The 22,500-nt window shown below is 36.0% G+C and overlaps 2 protein-coding genes across 4 annotated transcripts in view; one reads left to right on the top strand and one right to left on the bottom strand.

Annotated features, from left to right (window-relative positions):
- Positions 1 to 2,644, bottom strand: part of LOC136843896 (transcription factor ATOH8-like) — a 26,239-nt gene extending 23,595 nt beyond the window's left edge. For all 3 annotated transcript variants that reach the window (XM_067112778.1, XM_067112777.1, XM_067112779.1), the window contains exon 1: positions 2,482 to 2,644. The gene's annotated coding sequence lies outside the window, so the exon portion shown is untranslated. The remainder of the gene's footprint in view (positions 1 to 2,481) is intronic.
- LOC136843898 (high affinity copper uptake protein 1-like) overlaps positions 1 to 22,500 on the top strand; it is a 220,073-nt gene that overhangs the window by 27,763 nt on the left and 169,810 nt on the right. The gene's annotated exons all lie outside the window — the stretch shown is intronic.

Raw genomic sequence — 22,500 nt, 5'->3', positions numbered from 1 at the left:
CGTCATGACCTTTGAAGTACTCGATGTCTTCATACTTTTTTTAATATATTTGTTACCGCAAAGTCTTGAGTACGAAATGAAGATCAAATCGAGAAACCTCGACTTCCACTGAGGTGATTCGAACCCCTGCACATTCGGGGATGGCGGCGGGTGGGGGGTTAGGGGTGAGGTTAAGTGAAGTTGAGAGGTCTTCATTCGAAGCTGTGTAATGACAGGCGTATCCAAAATAGTGTGAAGAAAGCTAAGATGTCCTTGAGACTATCACAGATGCATATACGAGTATATCTGGTAAAGGTGACCAGTAGTCTCTCTCTCTCTCTCTCTCTCTCTCTCTCTCTCTCTCTCTCTCTCTCTCTCTCTCTATATATATATATATATATATATATATATATATATATATATATATATATATATATATATATATATATATATATATAATATATATATATATATATATATATATATATATATATATATATATATATATATATATATATATATATATATATATATATATATATATATATATATATATATATATATATATATATTGAAAGTGATACGTTGCCACAGATGGAGTTTGCATGACATCATGTTTTACAGATGAAATATTTTATTGAAATTCGAAACATATGGAACGAGTTTGACGTAAGTACATCTTACTTTTATTATTATTATTATTATTATTATTATTATTATTATTATTATTATTATTATTATTATTATTATTATTATTATTATTATTATTATTATTATTATTATTATATTATATAACGTAAGTACATCTTCCATTTATTATTATTATTATTATTATTATTATTATTATCATTATTATTATTATTATTATTATTATTATTATTATTATTATTATTATTATTATTATTATTATTATTATTATTATTACGCAAAATGGCAAGACAAAGAGCTAACCATTCCTTTTTCATAAAACCTAAATTCGACAGATTTTTATCAAAGCTTTCGATACTCAGATGATTGCAGATAATGTCCACGGTCACAGATTATTGCGGTTGGAGAGGGACTTGAATTTCACTCTACGTGGACAAGATAACAAAAGGAAATTCCACTATCGGCTCCATACGCTGTGTATATCATGCGATTAACTCTATACTCTAAATATTTATCACAACGAGACGAGACACGGACATATGTTGCCGTCTTGCGGTGCGACTGCTACTCGATGAGCCACTGAAGACTTTAGTTAGTAGGTTTGTTGAAGTTTTTAATAACTTCAAGGACAAAGCAGTCGCCTGCATTTCTCGAAATCTGGTTAATTGTGTAGCTTTCATATTTCCATTTTATTCAGAGATTATTAATACATTGTTTAGTGACTTTAAATATAGCACATTTTTTTTTAAGTAACTCGCAGTTTCCCTTGTCTATGCAAACACGAATGTTTGTAATCTCTTGTGAAAAATTTACTGTTAGCGGTAGAAACATTAAAATTAGCACCCCGTTTGGTTTTAATCTTACAGCTTTGATAGACGGGGTGTTTTATTCAGTTTTCGGATAAATTGATAGAATTTTCTAATTCATTTTCATTACATTAACACATATAAACATCAGGATCAGCAGCTTGATGGCTCTGTGTCATTATTTGTGAAGACAGTAGTTTGAATCGGTACTCTTATCGTTGGTAAATTACTAAAAGTCTTGATTCCTAAAGAACTGTAATTAACAGAGTATTCCCTGCCTTATCCTCATTCATTCTGCATTTTTCTGAAAACGCAAAGCAATGAACTAGGAGTTATGAACAATACTGATAAAGCCTGGAACTGCAGGATACTAGTTTATTTTGGTTTAGTTCACTTTCGTTATTTTGATGAATATTATGTAAAATATTTAAAGGATGCAACGACCTCCCTTGCAATACCAAAACATTAGGAAATGTCGCATAAAACTGTGTTCAATATTTCTTCCTTTATCCCACATTCGAAATATTTGACGCATGTTAAAACCTTATACTTAAAGTCTGTTTACGCCACGAAATTTTAGCTGGATTCCACATATGTGATCCATTATATAAGCATTATTAAGAAATACGTGAATAGACGTGCATACTTTTGTTGATAATTCTTTTTATGAATAGGAGAATAATGTATAGTATTAAATGTACACCATTTCTCACCATGTCCAGAATCTATTCGTCAGTCATGTACATAAAAACGAACCAATGAAAAAATAAAGTAAAAAATACGAACTTTCTCCTATTGTCAAGTTTCACAAATGAAAGGCCTTTGCCTGTTTCTTGTCAACTAAATTCCTTCCTCAACGATTCGGTGCTAAAAAGCAAATCTACTCAATCAGACATCAAACACAGTGATTAGACACAGTAATCCAAAGCGTCCTACACCAGAGTAGACTTGCTACACTTTGTGTATCAGATTTTCTTTCCAGTTCATCACCATAATGAAGTTTTTCATGATCAGTTTACTTCCATTCATTTATTCAAAGTAAACTTACACTTCAGCGTTCACTATTAATCCGAGTTACACTGTTCAGCGGAAACACTACTTTTCTCGAAATAGGCGCGGTAGCAGATTTTCTCCCTTGAGGACACCACCACGTCAGCAATGAAACTGTCTCTTGGGTTGGACCGACAGTGTCACCGTCAACTCGACAACTGCCAGTCTGGTGCTGTGTCCCCATACGTGAGTGCCTCAGTGGCTCTCTCTCTCTCTCTCTCTCTCTCTCTCTCTCTCTCTCTCTCTCTCTCTCTCTCGGTGTCATTTGATGAGGTTCAAGACACCCTTTCTTTCCACTCGTTCAAGCTTCTTAGAATGAAGGATAATTCAGTTTTATTTACCACTTTGGTCTAAACGATTAGTATTTTGATATTTAAGATGAAGAATTATGCGGTATTTGCACAGATAGCTTATTCATTTACTCAAAATTTAGGTCTAGACAACATCAGATCTTTTGTAATGTGCGTCATAGTCTGGTGACGATTGCTAAATGTTAATCTCGTCCTTCTTTGTTTGTGAAATACATCAAGGACTTTGTGTTCTCTGATGTCTCCCGACCTTTCCAAGCTAATTTGGAAGGGGACATAAACTAGTTTCCTAACTGAGCGAATAAGGAAGAAAGCATTGACTAATTGACAGCTACAGCTGAATGGTTGATGATATAAATACCAATCTGAAATGAGTGTAGTAATGAATATACTGTAGATAAAATCTTTGTGAGTTCGAAAGGCTCCCCGGGAGCTCATACTCCCCAAACAACCCAGCACCCCTGTTTATACAAACAAAGATGACTAGGTCTTCCGAGGGCCTCCCGTTCCTCTTCTTCTTCTTCTTCTTCTTCTTCTTCTTCTTCTTCTTCTTCTTCTTCTTCTGTCACTGTTTACCCTTGCTCTCAGGGATTCAAATGACCTGATGTTTCCTTAGAGGAAAGAAAACACAGAATGAATGCTTCTTCTTGTGCAGAATTTAAGGAAATTTGCTTCTTGAGGAAAGAATAATTCCCGCGTACAAATGAATAACGCCAGACAGTTTTCATCATTTAGTTGCAGAGTCCAGAGGTCCAAATCAGTCCTCGTATCCCCTTCAACATCTAACCACACTTCCCTGGGGCGATGGCCCATGCTGACACAGAGCTGGTCTAATCTACCCTAACCCAACATAGACAAATTCAGGCACAAGATTTCGGAATCTGCTTCTTCATTGCTGAATCATTCGGTTAAGAATGCGATCTTAAACTCTCTAAGTAAGATCTTTGACTTGAAAGCTTGAGACAGTGTTCTCCCAAACGAGGAGTTTCCCGTAGGGGGTTAGTGCCGTCAGTGCACCTCTTGCGGTGCACTGTAGGCATTACTTAAGGTTCTTTGCAGTGTCCCTTCAGCCTCTAGCTGCAACCCCTTTCATTCCTTTTACTGTACCTCCGTTCATATTCTCTTTCTTCCGTCTTACTTTCCACCCTCTCTTAACAATGTTTTAGTAGTACAGCTGCGAGGTTTTCCTAATGTTACACCTTGCGGACCTTTTTACTGTAAATTTCCTTTTCAGGTGCTGAATGACCACATACAGTAGATCCCACCGCTTGGCCTTTGCCCTAAATTCTATATTCTGTCCCCAAACAAGTGTCAAGGTGACAAATCATCTTAGATTTTGACTGGAGAGACTAAAGCTAATTACGACCATTTCTTGATCTTGACCCAGATCACCAAAATACAACACAGTGATTATCCTGTCTGCCTGAGCAACATACACTCAAATGAAAAAAAAAAAAAAAAAAGCTTTCCCGTTACAGAACACATAAGATGATGATTAAAAGCAAATAAAGGTTAGAAAGAAGATAAGAAGGATAATGATAGTTTCCTTCGTTGATTAGGACAGTGAAATCCGATGATGATAGAGACGTATTTACAACTTGCGTGACGGTCCTCCGATAGTGATAGTTGTAATGATGATGAATCTGATAATGATGATGAATATGGGACATGCGAAGAGAGGAACCTAAGTACTTGTTGGCGACGAAGGGTAAGACGCGAAAAATGATGACTTAGGAGATAGCCGAATAACATAAGGTATTATTCTTGGATATAGGTTTACAGGACCAAAAAGTATGAATAGCATAAGGTAGTATTATCCTCAGAGGTAGGATTACAGGACCAAAGAGTTGAATAACATAAAGTAGTATTATCCTCTGATGTAGGATTGCAGGACCAAAGAGTATGAATAACATAAAGTAGTATTATCCTCAGATGTAGGCTTAAAGGACCAAAGAGTATGAATAACATAAAACAGTATTATCCTCAGATGTAGGATTACAGGACCAAAGAGTAGTATGAAAAGCATAAAGTAGTATTATCCTCTGATGTAGGATTACAAGACCAAAGAGTATGAATAACATAAAATAATATTATCCTCAGATGTAGGCTTAAAGGACCAAAGAGTATTAATAACATAAAACAGTATTATACTCAGAGGTAGGATTACAGGACCAAAGAATATGAATAACATAATGCAGCATTATTCCTTGATGTAGGATTACAGGAGCAAAGAGTATGAATAACATAAAGTAGTATAATCCTCAGAAGCAGGATTACAAGATCAAATAGTATGAATAACATAAAGTAGTATTATCCTCAGAGGTAGGATTACAGGACCAAAGAGTATGAATAGCATAAAGTAGTATTATCCTTAGAGGTAGGATTACAGGACCAAAGAGTATGAATAACATAAAGTAGTATTATCCTCAGAGGCAGGATTACAGGACCAAAGAGTAGTATGAAAAGCATAAAGTAGTATTATCCTCTGATGTAGGATTACAAGACCAAAGAGTATGAATAACATAAAATAATATTATCCTCAGAGGTAGGATTACAGAACCAAAGAGTGTGAATAACATAAAGTAATACTATCCTCAGAGGTAGGATTACAAAACCAAAGAGTATGAATAACATAAAATAGTATTATCCTCAGAGGTAGGATTACAGGACCAAAGAGGATGAATAACATAAAGTAGTATTATCCTCAGAGGTAGGATTACAGGACCAAAGAGTATGAATAACATAAAGTAGTATTATCCACAGAGGTAGGATTACAGGACCAAAGAGTATGATTAACATAAAATAGTATTATCCTCAGAGGTAGGATTACAGGACCAAAGAGTGTGAATAACATAAAGTAGTATTATCCTCAGAAGTAGGATTACAAGACCAAAGAGTATCAATAACTTAAGTAGTATTATCCTCAGAGGCAGGATTACAGGACGAAAAAGTATGAATAACATAAAGTAGTATTATCCTCAGAGGTAGGATTACAGGACCAAAGTGTGTGAATAACATCAAGTAGTATTATCCTCAGAGGTAGGATTACAAGACCAAAGAGTATGAGCAACATAAAATAGTATTATCCTCAGAGGCAGGATTACAGGACCAAAGAGTATAAATAACATAAAGTAGTTTTATCCTCAGAAGTAGGATTACAGGAGCAAAGAGTATGAATAACAAAGTAGTATAATCCTCAAAGGTAGGATTACAGGACCAAAGCATATAAATAACATAAAGTAGTTTTATCCTCAGAAGTAGGATTACAGAAGCAAAGAGTATGAATAACATATAGTATTATCCTCAGAGGTAGGATTACAAGACCAAAGAGTTTGAGTAACATAAAATAGTATTATCCTCAGAGGTAGGATTACAGGCCAAAAGAGTGTGAATAACATAAAGTAGTATTATCCTCAGAGGTAGGATTACAGGACCAAAGAGTATGAATAGCATAAAGTAGTATTATCCTTAGAGGTAGGATCACAGGACCAAAGAGTATGAATAACAGAAAGTAGTATTATCCTCAGAGGTAGGATTACAGGACCAAAGAGGATGCATAACATAAAATAGTAATATCCTCAGAGGTACGATGACAGGAGCAAAGAGTATGAATAACATAAAGTAGTATTATCCTCAGAGGTAGGATTACAGGACCAAAGAGTATGAATAGCATAAAGTAGTATTATCCTCAGAGGTAGGATTACCGGACCAAAGAGTATGAATAACATAAAGTAGTATTATCCTCAGAGGAAGGATTACAGGACCAAAGAGGATGAATAACATAAAATAGTATTATCCTCAGAGGTAGGATTACAGGAGCAAAGAGTATGAATAGTATAAGGTGGTATTATCCTCAGAGGTAGGATTACAAGACCAAAGAGTATGAATAACAGAAAGTAGTATTATCCTCAGAGGTAGGATTACAAGATCAAAGAGTATGAATAACATAAAGTAGTATTATCCTTAGAGGCAGGATTACAGGACCAAAGAGTATGAATAACATAAAGTAGTATTATCCTCAGAGGTAGGATTACAGGACCAAAGAGTATAAATAACATAAAGAAGTAATATCCTCAGAAGTAGGATTACAGGACCAAAGAGTATGAATAACATAAAGAAGTATTATCCTCAGAGGCAGGATTACAGGACCAAAGAGTATGAATAACATAAAGTAGTATTATCCTCAGAGGTGGATTACAGGACCAAAGAGTATGAATAACATAAAGAAGTATTATCCTCAGAGGTAGGATTGCAGGACCAAAGAGTATGAATAACATAAATTAGTAGTATCCTCAGAGGTAGGATTACAGGACCAAAGAGTATGAATAACATAAAGTAGTATTATCCTCAGAGGTAGGATTACAGGACCAAAGAGTATGAATAACATAAAGTAGTAGTATCCTCAGAGGTAGGATTACAGGACCAAAGAGTATGAATAACATAAAGTAGTATTATCCTCAGAGGCAGGATTACAGGACCAAAGAGTATGAATAACATAAAGTAGTATTATCCACAGAGGTAGGATTACAGGACCAAAGAGTATGAATAACATAAAGAAGTATTATCCTCAGAGGTAGGATTACAGGACCAAAGAGTATGAATAACATAAAGTAGTAGTATCCTTAGAAGTAGGATTACAGGGCCAAAGAGTATGAATAGCATAAGGTGGTATTATCCTCAGAGGTAGGATTACAAGACCAAAGAGTATGAATAACAGAAAGTAGTATTATCCTCAGAAGTAGGATTACAGGAGCAAAGAGTATGAATAACATAAAGTAGTATTATCCTCAGAGATAGGATTACAGGACCAAAGAGTGTGAATATCATAAAGCAGTATTATCCTCAGAGGTAGGATTACAGGACCAAAGAGTGTGAATAACATAAAGTAGTATTATTCTCATAAGTAGGATTACAAGACCAAAGAGTATGATTAACATAAAATAGTATTATCCTCGGAAGTAGGATTACAGGACCAAAGAGTATGAATAACATAAAGTAGTATTATCCTCAGAAGTAGGATTACAGGACCAAAGAGGATGAATAACATAAAGTAGTATTATCCTTTGGTGCAGGATTACAGGACCAAAGGGTATTCTTGTCTCAATCTTAGTAGTCTTTATGTTTGTGGATTAACATACGAATGGCGCCTGTAATGTTTAACTGCCAATCCTGCCTGGAATCCCTCCCAGGGAGAACGAAATCTCAGCACCTTCATTTTTATCTCCACGCCTTCCCGCTGGTGTGGGGAAGGCGGGGGGAGGTGGAGGAAAAAATGTCCTTCTCGCTAAAAGGATACCCTGACTTCTTAAGCCACGTAAGCTAGGGGAAGGGCAAGGATTCTGAAGCTAAGCGGGGGCGTGGGATGGGGGAAGGAGACGTGTTGGGGGTGGAGGTGGGGGTGGGTGGGGGGGTTGTTGACTGAGCATGCGCAGCCGTCCCTCATTTGTTTCGGCAAGTCCGTTTTGACAACTCATTTGCATATCTTAACGCTTAAATCTATGCCCCGGGTGGTCGAGCCTCGCTTTTTCCTCTCGTAGGAAATCTTGGGAGATATTCACTCAGACGCGAAGGTTTATTCAATGATAACCTAATTATCATTTCCCCTTCCTCTCCTTTTTATCGGGCGTGGGAAGAGCAACTGGATTATACATCTATAATGTCAATCATAACTGTGTATGAGTGTTATGTATACACAGCTTAATATCGGTAATATGGTCATTAACCCTGTGGATATAACTGTACCACAGTGTATAAAGATTGAACGCTATAATGATTTAACTCTTGTGGCGAAGAAAAAAAACTCCCATACGCAAACATCTTAATCTTAATCCTATATACACTTGCCGGATAAGACATCTATTACTCTGAATTATTCTCTTCAGTCATCAGTGTCTTAGTTCATTGACCTTGAAGCTCTCTCTCTCTCTCTCTCTCTCTCTCTCTCTCTCTCTCTCTCTCTCTCTCTCTCTCTATCAAAAAATAACAGTGATACAGTTCTTGACCTTTTCTAAAATACTATTTTGTATTTATTCATGATTTTTGCAGGGTAGAAATTGAAGGCTGTGGTGATAGTGGAAAGACTGCAGACATATTGGGACTAATGAATATAGAAGGACTGCATATACTGACCATGCCAAGATGAACCTTTGTTATTCAGATTCTGACATTTTACACCAACAGTTCAGGCAGTTAGCGGCATGAACAACCGTTCAGCTATTGCTTAACTGCTTCGTTCAAAAGCCCATAAGAGCTTAGCCCCGCAGCGGGGTTACTGCCGTCAGTACACCTCATGCGGTGCACTGTAGGCATTACTAAAGGTTCTTTGCAGCGTCTCTTCGCCCCCTAGCTGCAGCCCATATCGTTCCTTTTACTGTACCTCCTTTCATATTTTGAAAAACTTAAGGTTTTGCAGCATCCCCTCGGCCCCTAGCTGCAACCCTTTTCATTCCTTTTACTGTACCACCATTCATATTATCTTTCTTCCATCTTACTTTCCACCCTCTTCTAACAATTGTTTCATAGCGCAACTGCGAGGTTTTCATCCTGTTACACCTTTCAAACCTACCTACTCTCAATTTCCTTTCCAGCGCTGAATGACCTCACAGGTCCCAGTGCTTGGCCTTTGGCATAAAGTCCATATTCCATTCCATTCCTATAAGAGCTAGCGTAATAATTCCTTATTCACTTGAGGGAAAAGAAGGCAATTGGATGAGCTGTCTAGGAAAGGGATGCGAAATGCATTCCAGAGAGTCTGCAATATTCATTACTGTCAAAACATTTTCGATGCATTTATTCATTTCGAGAAGAAAGCTTCATCACGCTTCTCGAAGAGTTCAGTTTATCAGAGTTTTTTTTTTTCTGCGATCTACAGTTATTTTGTATATTTTCTCGTTGTTGTTGTTGGTTGTTGTGTAGATGGAGGCAGAATATTCATCGTTCTTAAACCATTGAAATGAGGTCATACTATATATATATATATATATATATATATATATATATATATATATATATATATATATATATATATATATATATATATATATATATATATATATATATATATATATGTATGTATATATTGATTCATTAGGTGTTCTATGGCATCGTAACTGCTAGGATTATTGATATATATATATATATATATATATATATATATATATATATATATATATATATATATATATATACACATATGTATATATATACATATATACCGTATATTAGATAGAAGTAATCACCACACAATCACGTGTGGAACAAAAATAAATTTCTGAGGCACATCAAAGATCGAACCCAGGTCTCTCAGTTGAAAGACCTGGGTTCTGATCCTGATGTGAATCAGAAATTTATTAATATATATATATATATATATATATATATATATATATATATATATATATATATATATATATATATTGTATATATGTATATATGTATATGTATCCAAAGGCACTATAGTATGCAGGAGAAGGGCGCAGGAACACTCAAAGATTCCGTGTGCGCATTTATAAGTTTTAGTCAACGTTTCTTGGCCTGTTGTCATGTCGTCAAGACATCTAAAATGATACAATTACAACACTATTTAGTGTTTATAATTAAGAATAAACAGATACGAAGAGGATAAAAATTAAAATTGGTAATTCGGTTATGCTTAATTATTCAGTAGCACTTGAACACATATGCACATTCTAAAAACTTCACAAAAAAAAAAAAAAAGGAAAAACACAAGACGTACCTTTCAGGGTACGAGAAGAAAACACACTTAAAGAGTATATAACATAAAAACAGATGATGGACAAATGCCAACGAACTCTCAAGTTATGCTATGAACCAAGAACAATGGATCCTGCTATGAACAAGGGAACAGCCGATGGTTGACAATTTAGCGTAGGTACTCTTCTTTTGATTCCCAAATTTTAATTTTTATCTTCTGTGCATGTTTATTTTTAATTATGCTCATCAAGTGCTGTTGTAAATTTTATAAAATTAGATGTCCTGATGATGTGGCCACGGGTCAAGAAACGTTGACTAAGACTAATAAATGTACATAAGGAGTCTGTGAGTGTTCCTGCGCGCTCTCTCTCTCTCTCTCTCTCTCTCTCTCTCTCTCTCTCTCTCTCTCTCTCTCTCTCTCTCTCTCTATATATATATATATATGTATAAATTATATATATTTATATATATATATTTATTTATTTGTAAAGAGATAAAAATAAAACGAACAAAATCCTATGCACGATACTGATCTAGTACAGCACTCGTCAAAAGCCACTCGAGAACCTTACATCAAATACAAATTAAAAAGGAACAAAAACAAAATTAATATGACATCTTAGTGGCCAGAGAGACGCACATGCAAATATGCATAAACACCATCACGCGGGCAAGACTACATGCCATGCTTAGATCAACAGTGAGAGAAATCTGTTCTTCTGTTGCAGGGGACACTTTGAAACCCGAATGAAAAACTGCAGCTTCTGACAAGGTTCCTTGCATATGAATGGTTGACTGGATCCAGTGAGTGATTGATAGTTTCAATGCCGAAGTATTAAAATGGAAACACCTCGTAGGCGGGGTGGCGCCGTCAGTGCATCTCACGCGTTACTTGAGGTTCTTTGCGGCGTGCCTTCGGTCCCTATAGCTGCGACCCCTTTCGTTCCTTTTACTGTACCTCCGTTCATATTCTCTTTCTTCCATCGTACTTTCCACCCTCTCCTAACAACTGATTCATAGTGCGACTGCGAGGTTTTCCTCCTGTTACACCTTTCAAACCTTTTACCGTCAGTTTCCGTTTCAGCGCTGAATGACCTCGTAGGTCCCAGTGCTTTTCCTTTAGCGTAAATTCTATATTCAATTCAATTCAGCTCAATTAAAATGGAAACAGTGAATAATTAATAGCACTAGCGGATCCAGAAAAATTTCATGGGGTGGGCCACCAATTTTCATACACACACATATATATATATATATATATATATATATATATATATATATATATATATATATATATATATATATATATATATATATGTGTGTGTGTGTGTGTGTGTGTGTGTGTGTGTGTATGTACATACATACATACATACATACATACATACATACATACATACATACATACATATGTATGTATGGATATGTATATATACAGTATATATATGTATATATATCTTTTTTCTCAAAATGTTATTATTTCTATAACAGATTTTTAATTTTTTTTCCATATTTATATTTCTCATTCATCTTCAGTATTATTATTTTGTCATTATTTTTCATGGGGGAGGGGGGGCGGGAAGTGACCAGGTGCCCCACCACCTTGGTCCGGTAGTGATTAATAGTTTCAGTACCAAGACATTAAAATGGAACCAGTGAATAATTAATAGTTTCATACCAAGGCATTGAATTAGAAAGTTTTCTTGCGTGTTCTAATTAGCAGGATTACAAATGCCAGCTTGTATTCTGTTAGTAATTTCAACAGAAAATTTATGAGTTTATGCGTATTCACGTACGCAGGGAAGGAAGTTTAAAAGGAAAAGTAAAAGAGAAAGTATTGATGATGAAGAAAGTGACGCAGTGTAAAACGTAGATAGTTCTAATACTGACCTTTGACGGAGTTCTCTCAGAAGTTTAGATAGAATGGAAAAAAATACAGTATTTAGGCCAAAGGCCAAGCGCTGGAACCTATGAGGTCATTCAACTCTGAAAGGGAAATGAAGAGTGGAAAGGTTTGAAAGGTGTAATAGGAGGAAAGCCTCGCAGTTGCACTATGAAACAATTGTTAGGAGAGGGTTGAGGAATATGAGCGGAGGTACAGTAAAAGGAATGAAAGGGGCTGCAGCTAGGGGCCGAAGGGACGCCGCAAAGACCCTTACGCAATACCTATAGTGCACCACGTGAGGTGCACTGACGGCACTTATCCCCCTACGGGAGCCAGAAGTGTATGGTCACTCGATGAACGCTTCCCCCAGAATCCCTGGAAATCTTGTCATTACTTCCGACGTACAGACGTACAGGCAGACGAAACAGGAAGTATTAAATCTCTGGGAAGATAATAATATTCTTCTGTCATTGCATAGAAACAGACACTAATATAGAAGATATAAAAACCATTGCCAATACCACCTGTAACATAAATCCTGCTGTTTCACGGATTCTCTAAACTGACGGAAATGTTCCGTACAGCCAGCAGCTATATCTGGGACTTTTGGCTGTGTCAGAGCACCTGCCTGTCTTTGAATAGGACTCAAGTCAGGTGATATGCCTTAACTGGATGTAGACTTATTCAACGCTATCACCATCGTAGGAGTCTTTGTAATGTACGTGAATATAATTAAAAATATGAACAATAAACGAATAGCCTTCCCGTGTAAATCCTACAACTGCTAAGTAATTTATCAGTCGTATATAATTCTTATCTCTCTCTCTCTCTCTCTCTCTCTCTCTCTCTCTCTCTCCAGTGTCCATTCCTCATTCACTTTCATCATGAAAGTCCTTCACGTAAAGCCTTCACCTAATCCTACGATTTGGGATAAATGTAATACGACAGACCTTGTCACGGGATCTGGCCACAAATCTCAGAGAACAAACATCCTTTCCCCGAAGCGCGTTCAACTACCTATCGAATTATAAGCATCAGAGTCAGGTACGGTTTTTTTTCACAAGTTTCTAAACCGCCAGCTTGTAAAACCGCGGTAATGCGACTTCTTGTTAAATGAACCAACGTCACCTTTTCCCGACGCGGCGGTCAACAGCTGCACCCCATTAGAATAAGCGTGAAGCCTTCTTCACTCCGTTGTATGCGTCATAATTCAAATCCGGCTGACACCTTATTTCACAGTCTCGGGGGTGGGTTGTTGGTGGGGTGGGTGGGTCGATAGGGGGAGTCTAGGGGCCCATAGCAGGGGGACACTTGATCCAACTCACCAGGATGCTGACGAAAAAAAAAAAAAAAAAAAAAAAAAAAACAAGAAAGGTCCCAGCGCGCCGCCCGGCGAAACTCTTTACGTCTCTCTTTTTCCTCTTTTTGCGGGAGTTCCCGGGACGCCTGGACTCCTTTGCAGATTTATTATGCTCCCTCTGCGGTTCGCGTCCCGTCGGTCAAAATCAAGAGTGATTGAGATGAACGGCTGCTACAAGGGTGGGCGAAGCTTCAGCATGACGGCGATTTCGTGTGAGTCTTATAAATAGCAACTCCCTCTAATCCCTCAGTTAGAATAACTGAGATGGTGCCTAAGCTTATAATCATTATAGTAACAATAATGTTAATAATAATGACTGGAGAACATTTTAATCATAATGCACTTACATCAACATTATACATTTTACATTATATAAATATAAAATTTCATAGGGAGTTTCGGTATGCAAGCAAATTGCTAAACTAACTGAGCTTACAATACAGTTATTTAAATTGGGCTGGAATTAAGTGTGTTTGTATGTATGTGGGTGGGAGTGTGTGCGCGCGTGCGCGTTTGGACGCTCATGAGAAGACACACAACGATAACATAGAGGTGCTTTGGAACTTTCCCTCCCTCGTGATGATCTTATTGTCCTCAACATTTTGATGCGCTCTCTTCCAGTCGGAGTTCGGTCCCAAATATGAAATATGAAAATTACGGGCAGTGAAGATACAACTCGCCATCTGATTTGACTAATAAATAATAATTATAACGGTTAAAAAGATACTAGAAACCTACACTTGTGAATTATATATATATATATATATAAATATATATATATATATATATATATATATATATATATATATATATATATATACATACATATACATATACATATACATATACATATACATATACATATATATACATATACATATAAAATGCAGAAAGCAATATCTGAAGAAGTAGGTCTTGAGCAACCCTATGAACGTAGCCCCTCATGATCTTGTGAACGCAACCTCAGCTTCAACATCAGTCAGACTCCCGTAGGGGCCGGGGGTGGAGGGGGGGGTAGTGCCGTCAGTGCACCTCACGGGGTGCACTGTAGGCCTTACTTAAGGTTCTTTGCAGCGTCCCTTCGGCCCCTGGCTGCAACCCCTTTCAGTCCTTTTACTGTACCTCCATTCATATTCTCTCTTCCATTTTGCTATTCACCTTCTCCTGACACTTGTTTCATAGTTCAACTGCAAGGTTTTCCTCCTGTTACGCCTTTCAAGCCCTTCTACTCTCAATTTCCCTCACAGGTCCCAGTGCTTGGCCTTTGGCCTAAATTCTATACTGCATTCCATTCCTTACCCCCTCGTCTATCCAAAAAGGCTAAAGAAAGTGGGTCTGCCCACCTCTGTCATCTCTTGTCGTCCTCCACTTTCGCCCGCAGATATCCATTCCTCTGAGGGACGTAACCTCAGGACATCGACGCCGAATTTCTTCTAAGGCTGCCGTACATAGGAAATGGGCAAAGTCCTTCAAATATACTCTCAGAGTATATTCAAAGGACCTTGGAGGTGGAATGGGAAGACATTATCCGGAGCTAAAAAGCAAAAAATGCCCCCAAAAAGACTTAAGACGTAGGAATGGGGCAACATTTAGAGGGAACTTAGCAGGAAAAATGAAGTTGCTTGTACTTTTAAACATATACACATAGGCGCGCATACACACGCACATACTGTATACAAATGTATCTGTATTTAGCTATATATGACTGTGGAATATTTCCTGTCAAAACAGAATTCCATCAAATATAAGGGAGCCCATACAAACGCCAAAATGTGAAAATTAAAGGATCTTCTGGTATAAATACCGCTTTTCTGTAACTTTTTCTCATTCACTATCTGCCTGAGGAGAGAGACAGTTTGGTCTCTGAAATATAGCCTTTATTTTCCACATTTTGGCGTTTCTATGGGCTCCCTTATATTTGATAGCTATATGTATGTACTTATATATATATATATATATATATATATATATATATATATATATATATATATACATATATATATATATATATATATATATATATATATATATATATATATATATATATATATATATATATATATATATATATATATATATATATATATATATATATATGTATGTATGTGTGTGTACATATATATATCAACAAATGTTAAGCCGCAAATATCGTTTAATATAGCATTCACCATACCTTGGGAATAACTTACAAGAGAATTATAACTGATAAGCGCCTATGTTTGCCGTTGATTTTAAACCCATGAGACGGCTCGAATCCTGCCGGTGACAAAGCACTTGTCAGTTATAACTTAATCTCAGGGTATAATGAATTCGATATTTAAGGATACTCAAGTCTTGATATATGTGAGTATAAGAAATTCACGCGTGTGTAAGTGACAACAAGTTCATATGTGTATATTATATATACATGTGTATGTATATACATATATATATGTATGTATATAAAAGTATATATGTGTATGTGTATATATACATATACATTTGGATGGGTGTCTCTGGGTTTGTGCGTGTTAGTCTTGCCTGACATATATATATATATATATATATATATATATATATATATATATATATATATATATATATATATATATATATATATATATATATATATATATATATATTACTGAAAGGACCTCATTCAAACTGGATGGTATCTAATGGAGTATTTATTCAGAAAAAGTTACAAGCTTTCTTGGACAAACAGTCCACATTATCAAGTATCCGACGGATACTTGATAATGTGGACCGTCTGTCCAAGAAAGCTTGTAACTTCTTCTGAATAAATACTCCATTAGATACCATCCAGTTTGAATGAGGTCCTTTCAGTAATTCTACTAATGCACAGGACAATTGTGTATGTGATAAAGTTAATATATATATATATATATATATATATATATATATATATATATATATATATATATATATATATATATATATATATATATATATATATATATATGGCACAGTGGGTTTTAACTAAAGGTACTGTTACCATTCCGCTTCGGTTAGGAATCGAATGAGCTATTTAGGTGCCGAGACGATCATTCCAACCACTAGCGTATACAAACATATGTGCAAAGAATGTTTCGGGTAACATTATACACGGGGCACATTCAAGCTGCACAATATGCACAAAAAAGTTAATAATAAGTTTAGGGAGTAAGTCAGGGCGAAAACGGTTGTCTGCAAACCATTAAGCGCAAAGATGAGATATAAGAAAAACCATCAGGTTTAAAAAGAATATAATTTGCGAGGTCTTGAAGCCAAGCGATTCATTTTCATTGTCATTTGATCGTGTGATATGGTTGTGTCTTTGTGTTATCATTATTGGAAGGTTAGAGTTGATTTTATTTTTTATTTAGATCTGAAATCTCTGGCAGAATTCTCTGTTATTCAGAATTTGAGACAGTGTCGAATGTTAGGCATTGTACCCTGACCTTTTTCAAGGTCACAGGTTGATTCAAGTGTCAAAACTGAAGTATTTTCCCCAAATACTTTCTTGTCTTGACTTTCTTTTTGAGGTTAAAGGTTAACTTTTTTCCTCAGGTCCTGATGACTCTTGTCTTTTACAAGGTCGTATGTCAATGCAAAGGTTATTCTTGGCTTCTTCAAGGTCATATGTCACTGTAGTGGTCAACATATTATCTAAAATTCAGGACAGCTAAACAAATGTTTGTGTTACTGACGTGAAGGGCAAGAAATAACTTGGTCATTCAGTAACAGAATTAAAGGAACTGATGAATATTTTATCTGGGTCACTAAATTATTATTCATTCTGCAAAATCACTGTATGTTTTGATTTGGTTATTTAAGTAAAATTAGTTTAGATATCTTGTTGACTGGAAGTTTTCAGAACTGCAGATAAATTTTCCGTCAGTCAAAAAATATATTTAATACCATTTTGATATCAGTATGAATAAATCTAATGAACTTCACGCAAATCATAGTGAAATCATTGGAGACTATCAGATAAATATCAAATTAATAAATACTGGAATATTTACGTTACATGACTAAATGCTGCAGTTCCGCTGATTGTGTCTCGAATCCCCTCAGAAGCTTGCATCGCGCATGCGTGTAAATGAAGTATCACCTTACCAAGAATAGAAAGGGGACATAAATGATAATGTATAGTTGATGCACCATAGTTCTGTTGGCTTGTCAGGGATACAATTTGAGCGACCTTCATTTTGAAGCGTGCAGTCCTTAGCGCGAACTAAACCTGATACCCTGATCACAGATAGCCACCCTTTAGACACGCTCCACTCAAATATTTTTTTTAATTTTTTTTTCTTTGCAACTCAGGGTTACAAAAGCTAGACTTTAGACCCATATCTTTCTTTCATGTGACCTGCACTATCATGTCACAATAAGTAATTGTAATAAACACTGTACCCTCTTAACTTCTCGATTTCTTCACATTCCTTGGATACGCTTGTTACTACAAAACCTAGGATCCAAATAAAGAACTAAACGAAGAAATTCTGACGGCCAAGCAGGATTCGAACCCTCACCTGGAATATTCCAGATGCAGGCTCTATCCTTCTTCATGGGCAGGTGGGTAACATTACCTCTTTCTGATATTCCAGAATCCTGCCTGGGCGTTAGGATTTCCATTTTTGGTTCCTCATTTGGATCGCAGGCTGTGCAATGACAAACGTATCCGAAAAGTATGAAAAAATCAGAAAGTAAAGAGGGCATTGTGGTTATTACAGTTGCATACGTATTAGGTAAAATGACCAGTATATATATATATATATATATATATATATATATATATATATACATATATATATATATATATATATATATATATATATATATATATATATATATATATATATATATATATATTTTGTGTGTATATATGTAAATATATTTTATATAAATTACAGTTATATTGCAGCCAGTGTACCCGTTTTCATTAAATATTATGGCAATTAAAGAGAGAGTCGTTCAGTCAAAATATAGAGGAACAGAAATTGTATATAAGCATACACATTGTTATAAATAAATATAAATATATATATACATATATATATATGTATATATATATTTACATATTTATAGTGTGAGTGCGCGTTGGTGTTTGTATGTATATGTATATGTATACATATGCATGTACGTATGTACATAAAGTGTATAGTGTGTAGGCTTTTTCTTTACGAGAAGGAAAACGTACTGAGTAGATTACACACACACAGAGATGCCGGATACAGAGCATATGGTAAAAAGTCGTACACAAAACCAAGTCTCGCCAAAGCAGAGCCAGTTCCGAGCAAAAGGGGATTAAGCGGACGTCCTCACATTACCTTATGGCTTCCATATGTTGCGGAGCTCCGATGCAGAAGTGATTCTTGCTACTTTTCATCTCATTAGCACAAGTTCCTGCCACTTGCGAGTGGAAGCTCTTGGAAGCTTTCTTTTCAGACTTTTGGAAGCTTGTTTGAAACTTTTGAAAGCCTTCTTGTCGGAAATTTTGGCAAGTTTTTTTTTTCTAATCTGTTGAAAGTGTCCTTTTTGAAGCTTACCTTTTAAAAAGTTTTTTAAATCTTCTGAAAGTTTTCAACAGCTTTTGGAAGCCGTTTTTCTTTTTAAAGCGTTTGAAAGCCTTCTTTATTTAACATTTTGAAAGCCTTCTCTCTGAAACTTTTGAAACCCTTCTTTTCTGACCTTTCGAAAGTTTGTTTTTTAAACTTTTCAAAGCCTACTTCCGAAAACTTTCAATCAGCTTCTTTTGAAACTTTGGCAAGTATTTATAAAACTGCTGAAATCATCCTTTTTGACAATTTTGAAAGTTTTTAAGACTTTTGTAAGCCTCCTATTAAATAGGACAGCCTTCTTTGTGAAACTGTTAAGTATTTTTTTAAACATTTAAATATATTTTTCTAAACTTTTTAATAGTGTGCTCTTTGAAAATTTTGAAAGTCTTCTTTAAACTTTTATAAGCCTTACTGGGACCCATCGGCGTTCGTCCCAGGCTCCTAAGGTCTGTTGCAAGAATTTTTCAACTGTTGATTGCTGCGAAGAGGCTTTTATCCTTCATGCTTACAGACGCACGCACATAAACACTCACACACGCACATATATATATATATATATATATATATATATATATATATATATATATATATATATATATATATATATATATATATATATATATATATATATATATATGTATGTATACATATACACAAATGTATATATACATACATATGTACAAATATATAGTAGATTATATAATATACGAGTATATATATATATATATATATATATATATATATATATATGTGTGTGTGTGTGTGTGTGTGTGTGTTTATGTATGCTCATGTGTGCGTGTGCGTTTTTCCCTTCCAATTATCAGCTGGTATTTCGATAATTGGTCTCTTCAAATATTGACCAAACCAAACATTGCCTCACTTTGCTGGTCGAGCGACCAGCGGTCCATCAAATATGTTGTTCATACCGTGGGCAGCATTACATCCGGAGCAACAAAACTAAGCGTGGTCGCCGTGACCGAATTTGACAGGTAACACGAAATCTCACTTCTGCTTTTATTTTCAAACGGGGTGGACAAACAGGTTTGCAGGAGGAGGGTGGATGTGTCATTTCCCCCCTACCCTTCCGATCCCCTACCTACCCCGCCCCCACCCGGCGCGGAAAAACACGATAGGTCCCCTGGGATTTTATTATTATAGATGATAGTCGCCATGTACGTTTAGAGGACGCACATACGTACATACCTACATGACGAAACGGCCTGAGTATCGTTTTCCCTTCTCTTAACAACCACGGCACCTGTCCCCGGCTATTAACGAGATCGGGTTGCTTTCTGGTGTAACATTAAGAGCAGACCGTAAAGATTCGACCCGACTTCGTCGTTTTTTATTCGTCTCATATTTTGTAAGTGATTTTTTCCTTATTATTATTATTATTATTATTATTATTATTATTATTATTATTATTATTATTATTATTATTATTATTATTTCGTCTATGGATGGCTTTATTCTTTGTGATATAATATTCGCAGTTTATGATATTCAGTTGTCTATAGAATAGGATCTTTTTATTCAGACCATCACCATTAATTGCAGAGATAAGACACCTGGTTGATAGCTATATTCATGATTACTTAATAGATTTGTAGAGACCAGTGTATTTCATTACGGTTAGTGTTATATTGAAGAACTTCCTTGGCAAACAGGTATTATGAAAATGATGACGCGGAATAAGGACAGTGACACTCAGCAATGTAAGACCTTATTTGCCAAAATTACTTCGTTGACTCTTCATTCAATCCGAGTGAAAAATGACATCGCTCTGTCTTCGCTGCTATTCTCAAATCATCTGGAAAATCACATCGAGGGCCAAGCACTCTGGGAGGTGAAGGAGAGTTAATAATAATCAATAGCAGTAGGTCAGATGAAATCCGTAATGAATACAGTTCAGACAAGTAAAAAATGCGCCGAAGTTTCTGCGGCGCAGTCGAGTTTTCTGTACAGCCGCTACAGCGTATTATCAAGGCCACCGAAAATAGATCTATCTTGCGGTGGTCTCGGTACAATGCTGTATGAGCCTCGACCTATGAAACTTTAACCACGGCCCGGTGGTGGCCTATCTTATATCGTTGCCAGAAGCACGATTATGGCTAACTTTAACCTTAAATAAAATAAAAACTACCGACGATAGAAGGCTGCAATTTGGTATGTTTGATGATTGGAGGGTGGATGATCAACATACCAATTTGCAGCCCTCTAGCCTCAGTCGTTTCTAAGATCTGAGGGCGGACAGAAAAAGTGAGGACAGAATAAAGTGCGGACGGACAGACAAAGCCGGCAAAATAGTTTTCTTTCATAGAAAACTAAAAGTGAGCTCCACTGAAGGATTAGTATTTTTCATATCGTCAAGATCAGCTATTTCTGTGTGTGACTTGTAATTTATTTTTCAAAAGCAATGAAAGTTTCATTATCATATAGGCCTGAATATCATTATTCACGAGGAATCTCTCTCTCTCTCTTTCTCTCATCCAAGTAATATGGAAGCTTTGAAAGGGTCTTCCCTGGAATACATCCGTCAATTTTTGCTTAATTTTCCCGTCAGTTCTCATTCGTAACATGCACTAGATCTCTCTCTCTCTCTCTCTCTCTCTCTCTCTCTCTCTCTCTCTCTCTCTCTCTCTCATTCTCATTCTATATATTTCAAAACTTTAGCAAGGCCATTTCGCTCTCTCTCTCTCTCTCTCTCTCTCTCTCTCTCTCTCTCTCTCTCTCTCTCTCTCTCTCATTCTAAATATTTCAGAACTCTCTCTCTCTCTCTCTCTCTCTCTCTCTCTCTCTCTCTCATTCTAAATATTTCAGAACTCTAGCAACTCTCTCTCTCTCTCTCTCATTCTATATATTTCAAAACTTTAGCAAGGCCATTTCGCTCGCTCTCTCTCTCTCTCTCTCTCTCTCTCTCTCTCTCTCTCTCTCATTCTAAATATTTCTGAACTCTGGCAAGACCATCTCTCTCTCTCTCTCTCTCTCTCTCTCTCTCTCTCTCTCTCTCTCTCTCTCTCTCTCTCTCTCATTCTAAATATTTCAGGACTCTAGCAACTCTCTCTCTCTCTCTCTCTCTCTCTCTCTCTCTCTCTCTCTCTCTCTCTCTCTCTCTCATTCTAAATATTTCAAAACTCTAGCAAGACCATCTCTCTCTCTCTCTCTGTCTGTCTCTCTCTCTCTCTTATTCTAAATATTTTAGAACTCT

Source organism: Macrobrachium rosenbergii, chromosome 12 (assembly GCF_040412425.1).
Source record: "Macrobrachium rosenbergii isolate ZJJX-2024 chromosome 12, ASM4041242v1, whole genome shotgun sequence".
NCBI lineage: Eukaryota > Metazoa > Arthropoda > Malacostraca > Decapoda > Palaemonidae > Macrobrachium > Macrobrachium rosenbergii.
Note: the sequence above shows the minus strand (reverse complement) of the source record. Positions and strands in the feature narration are given on the sequence as shown.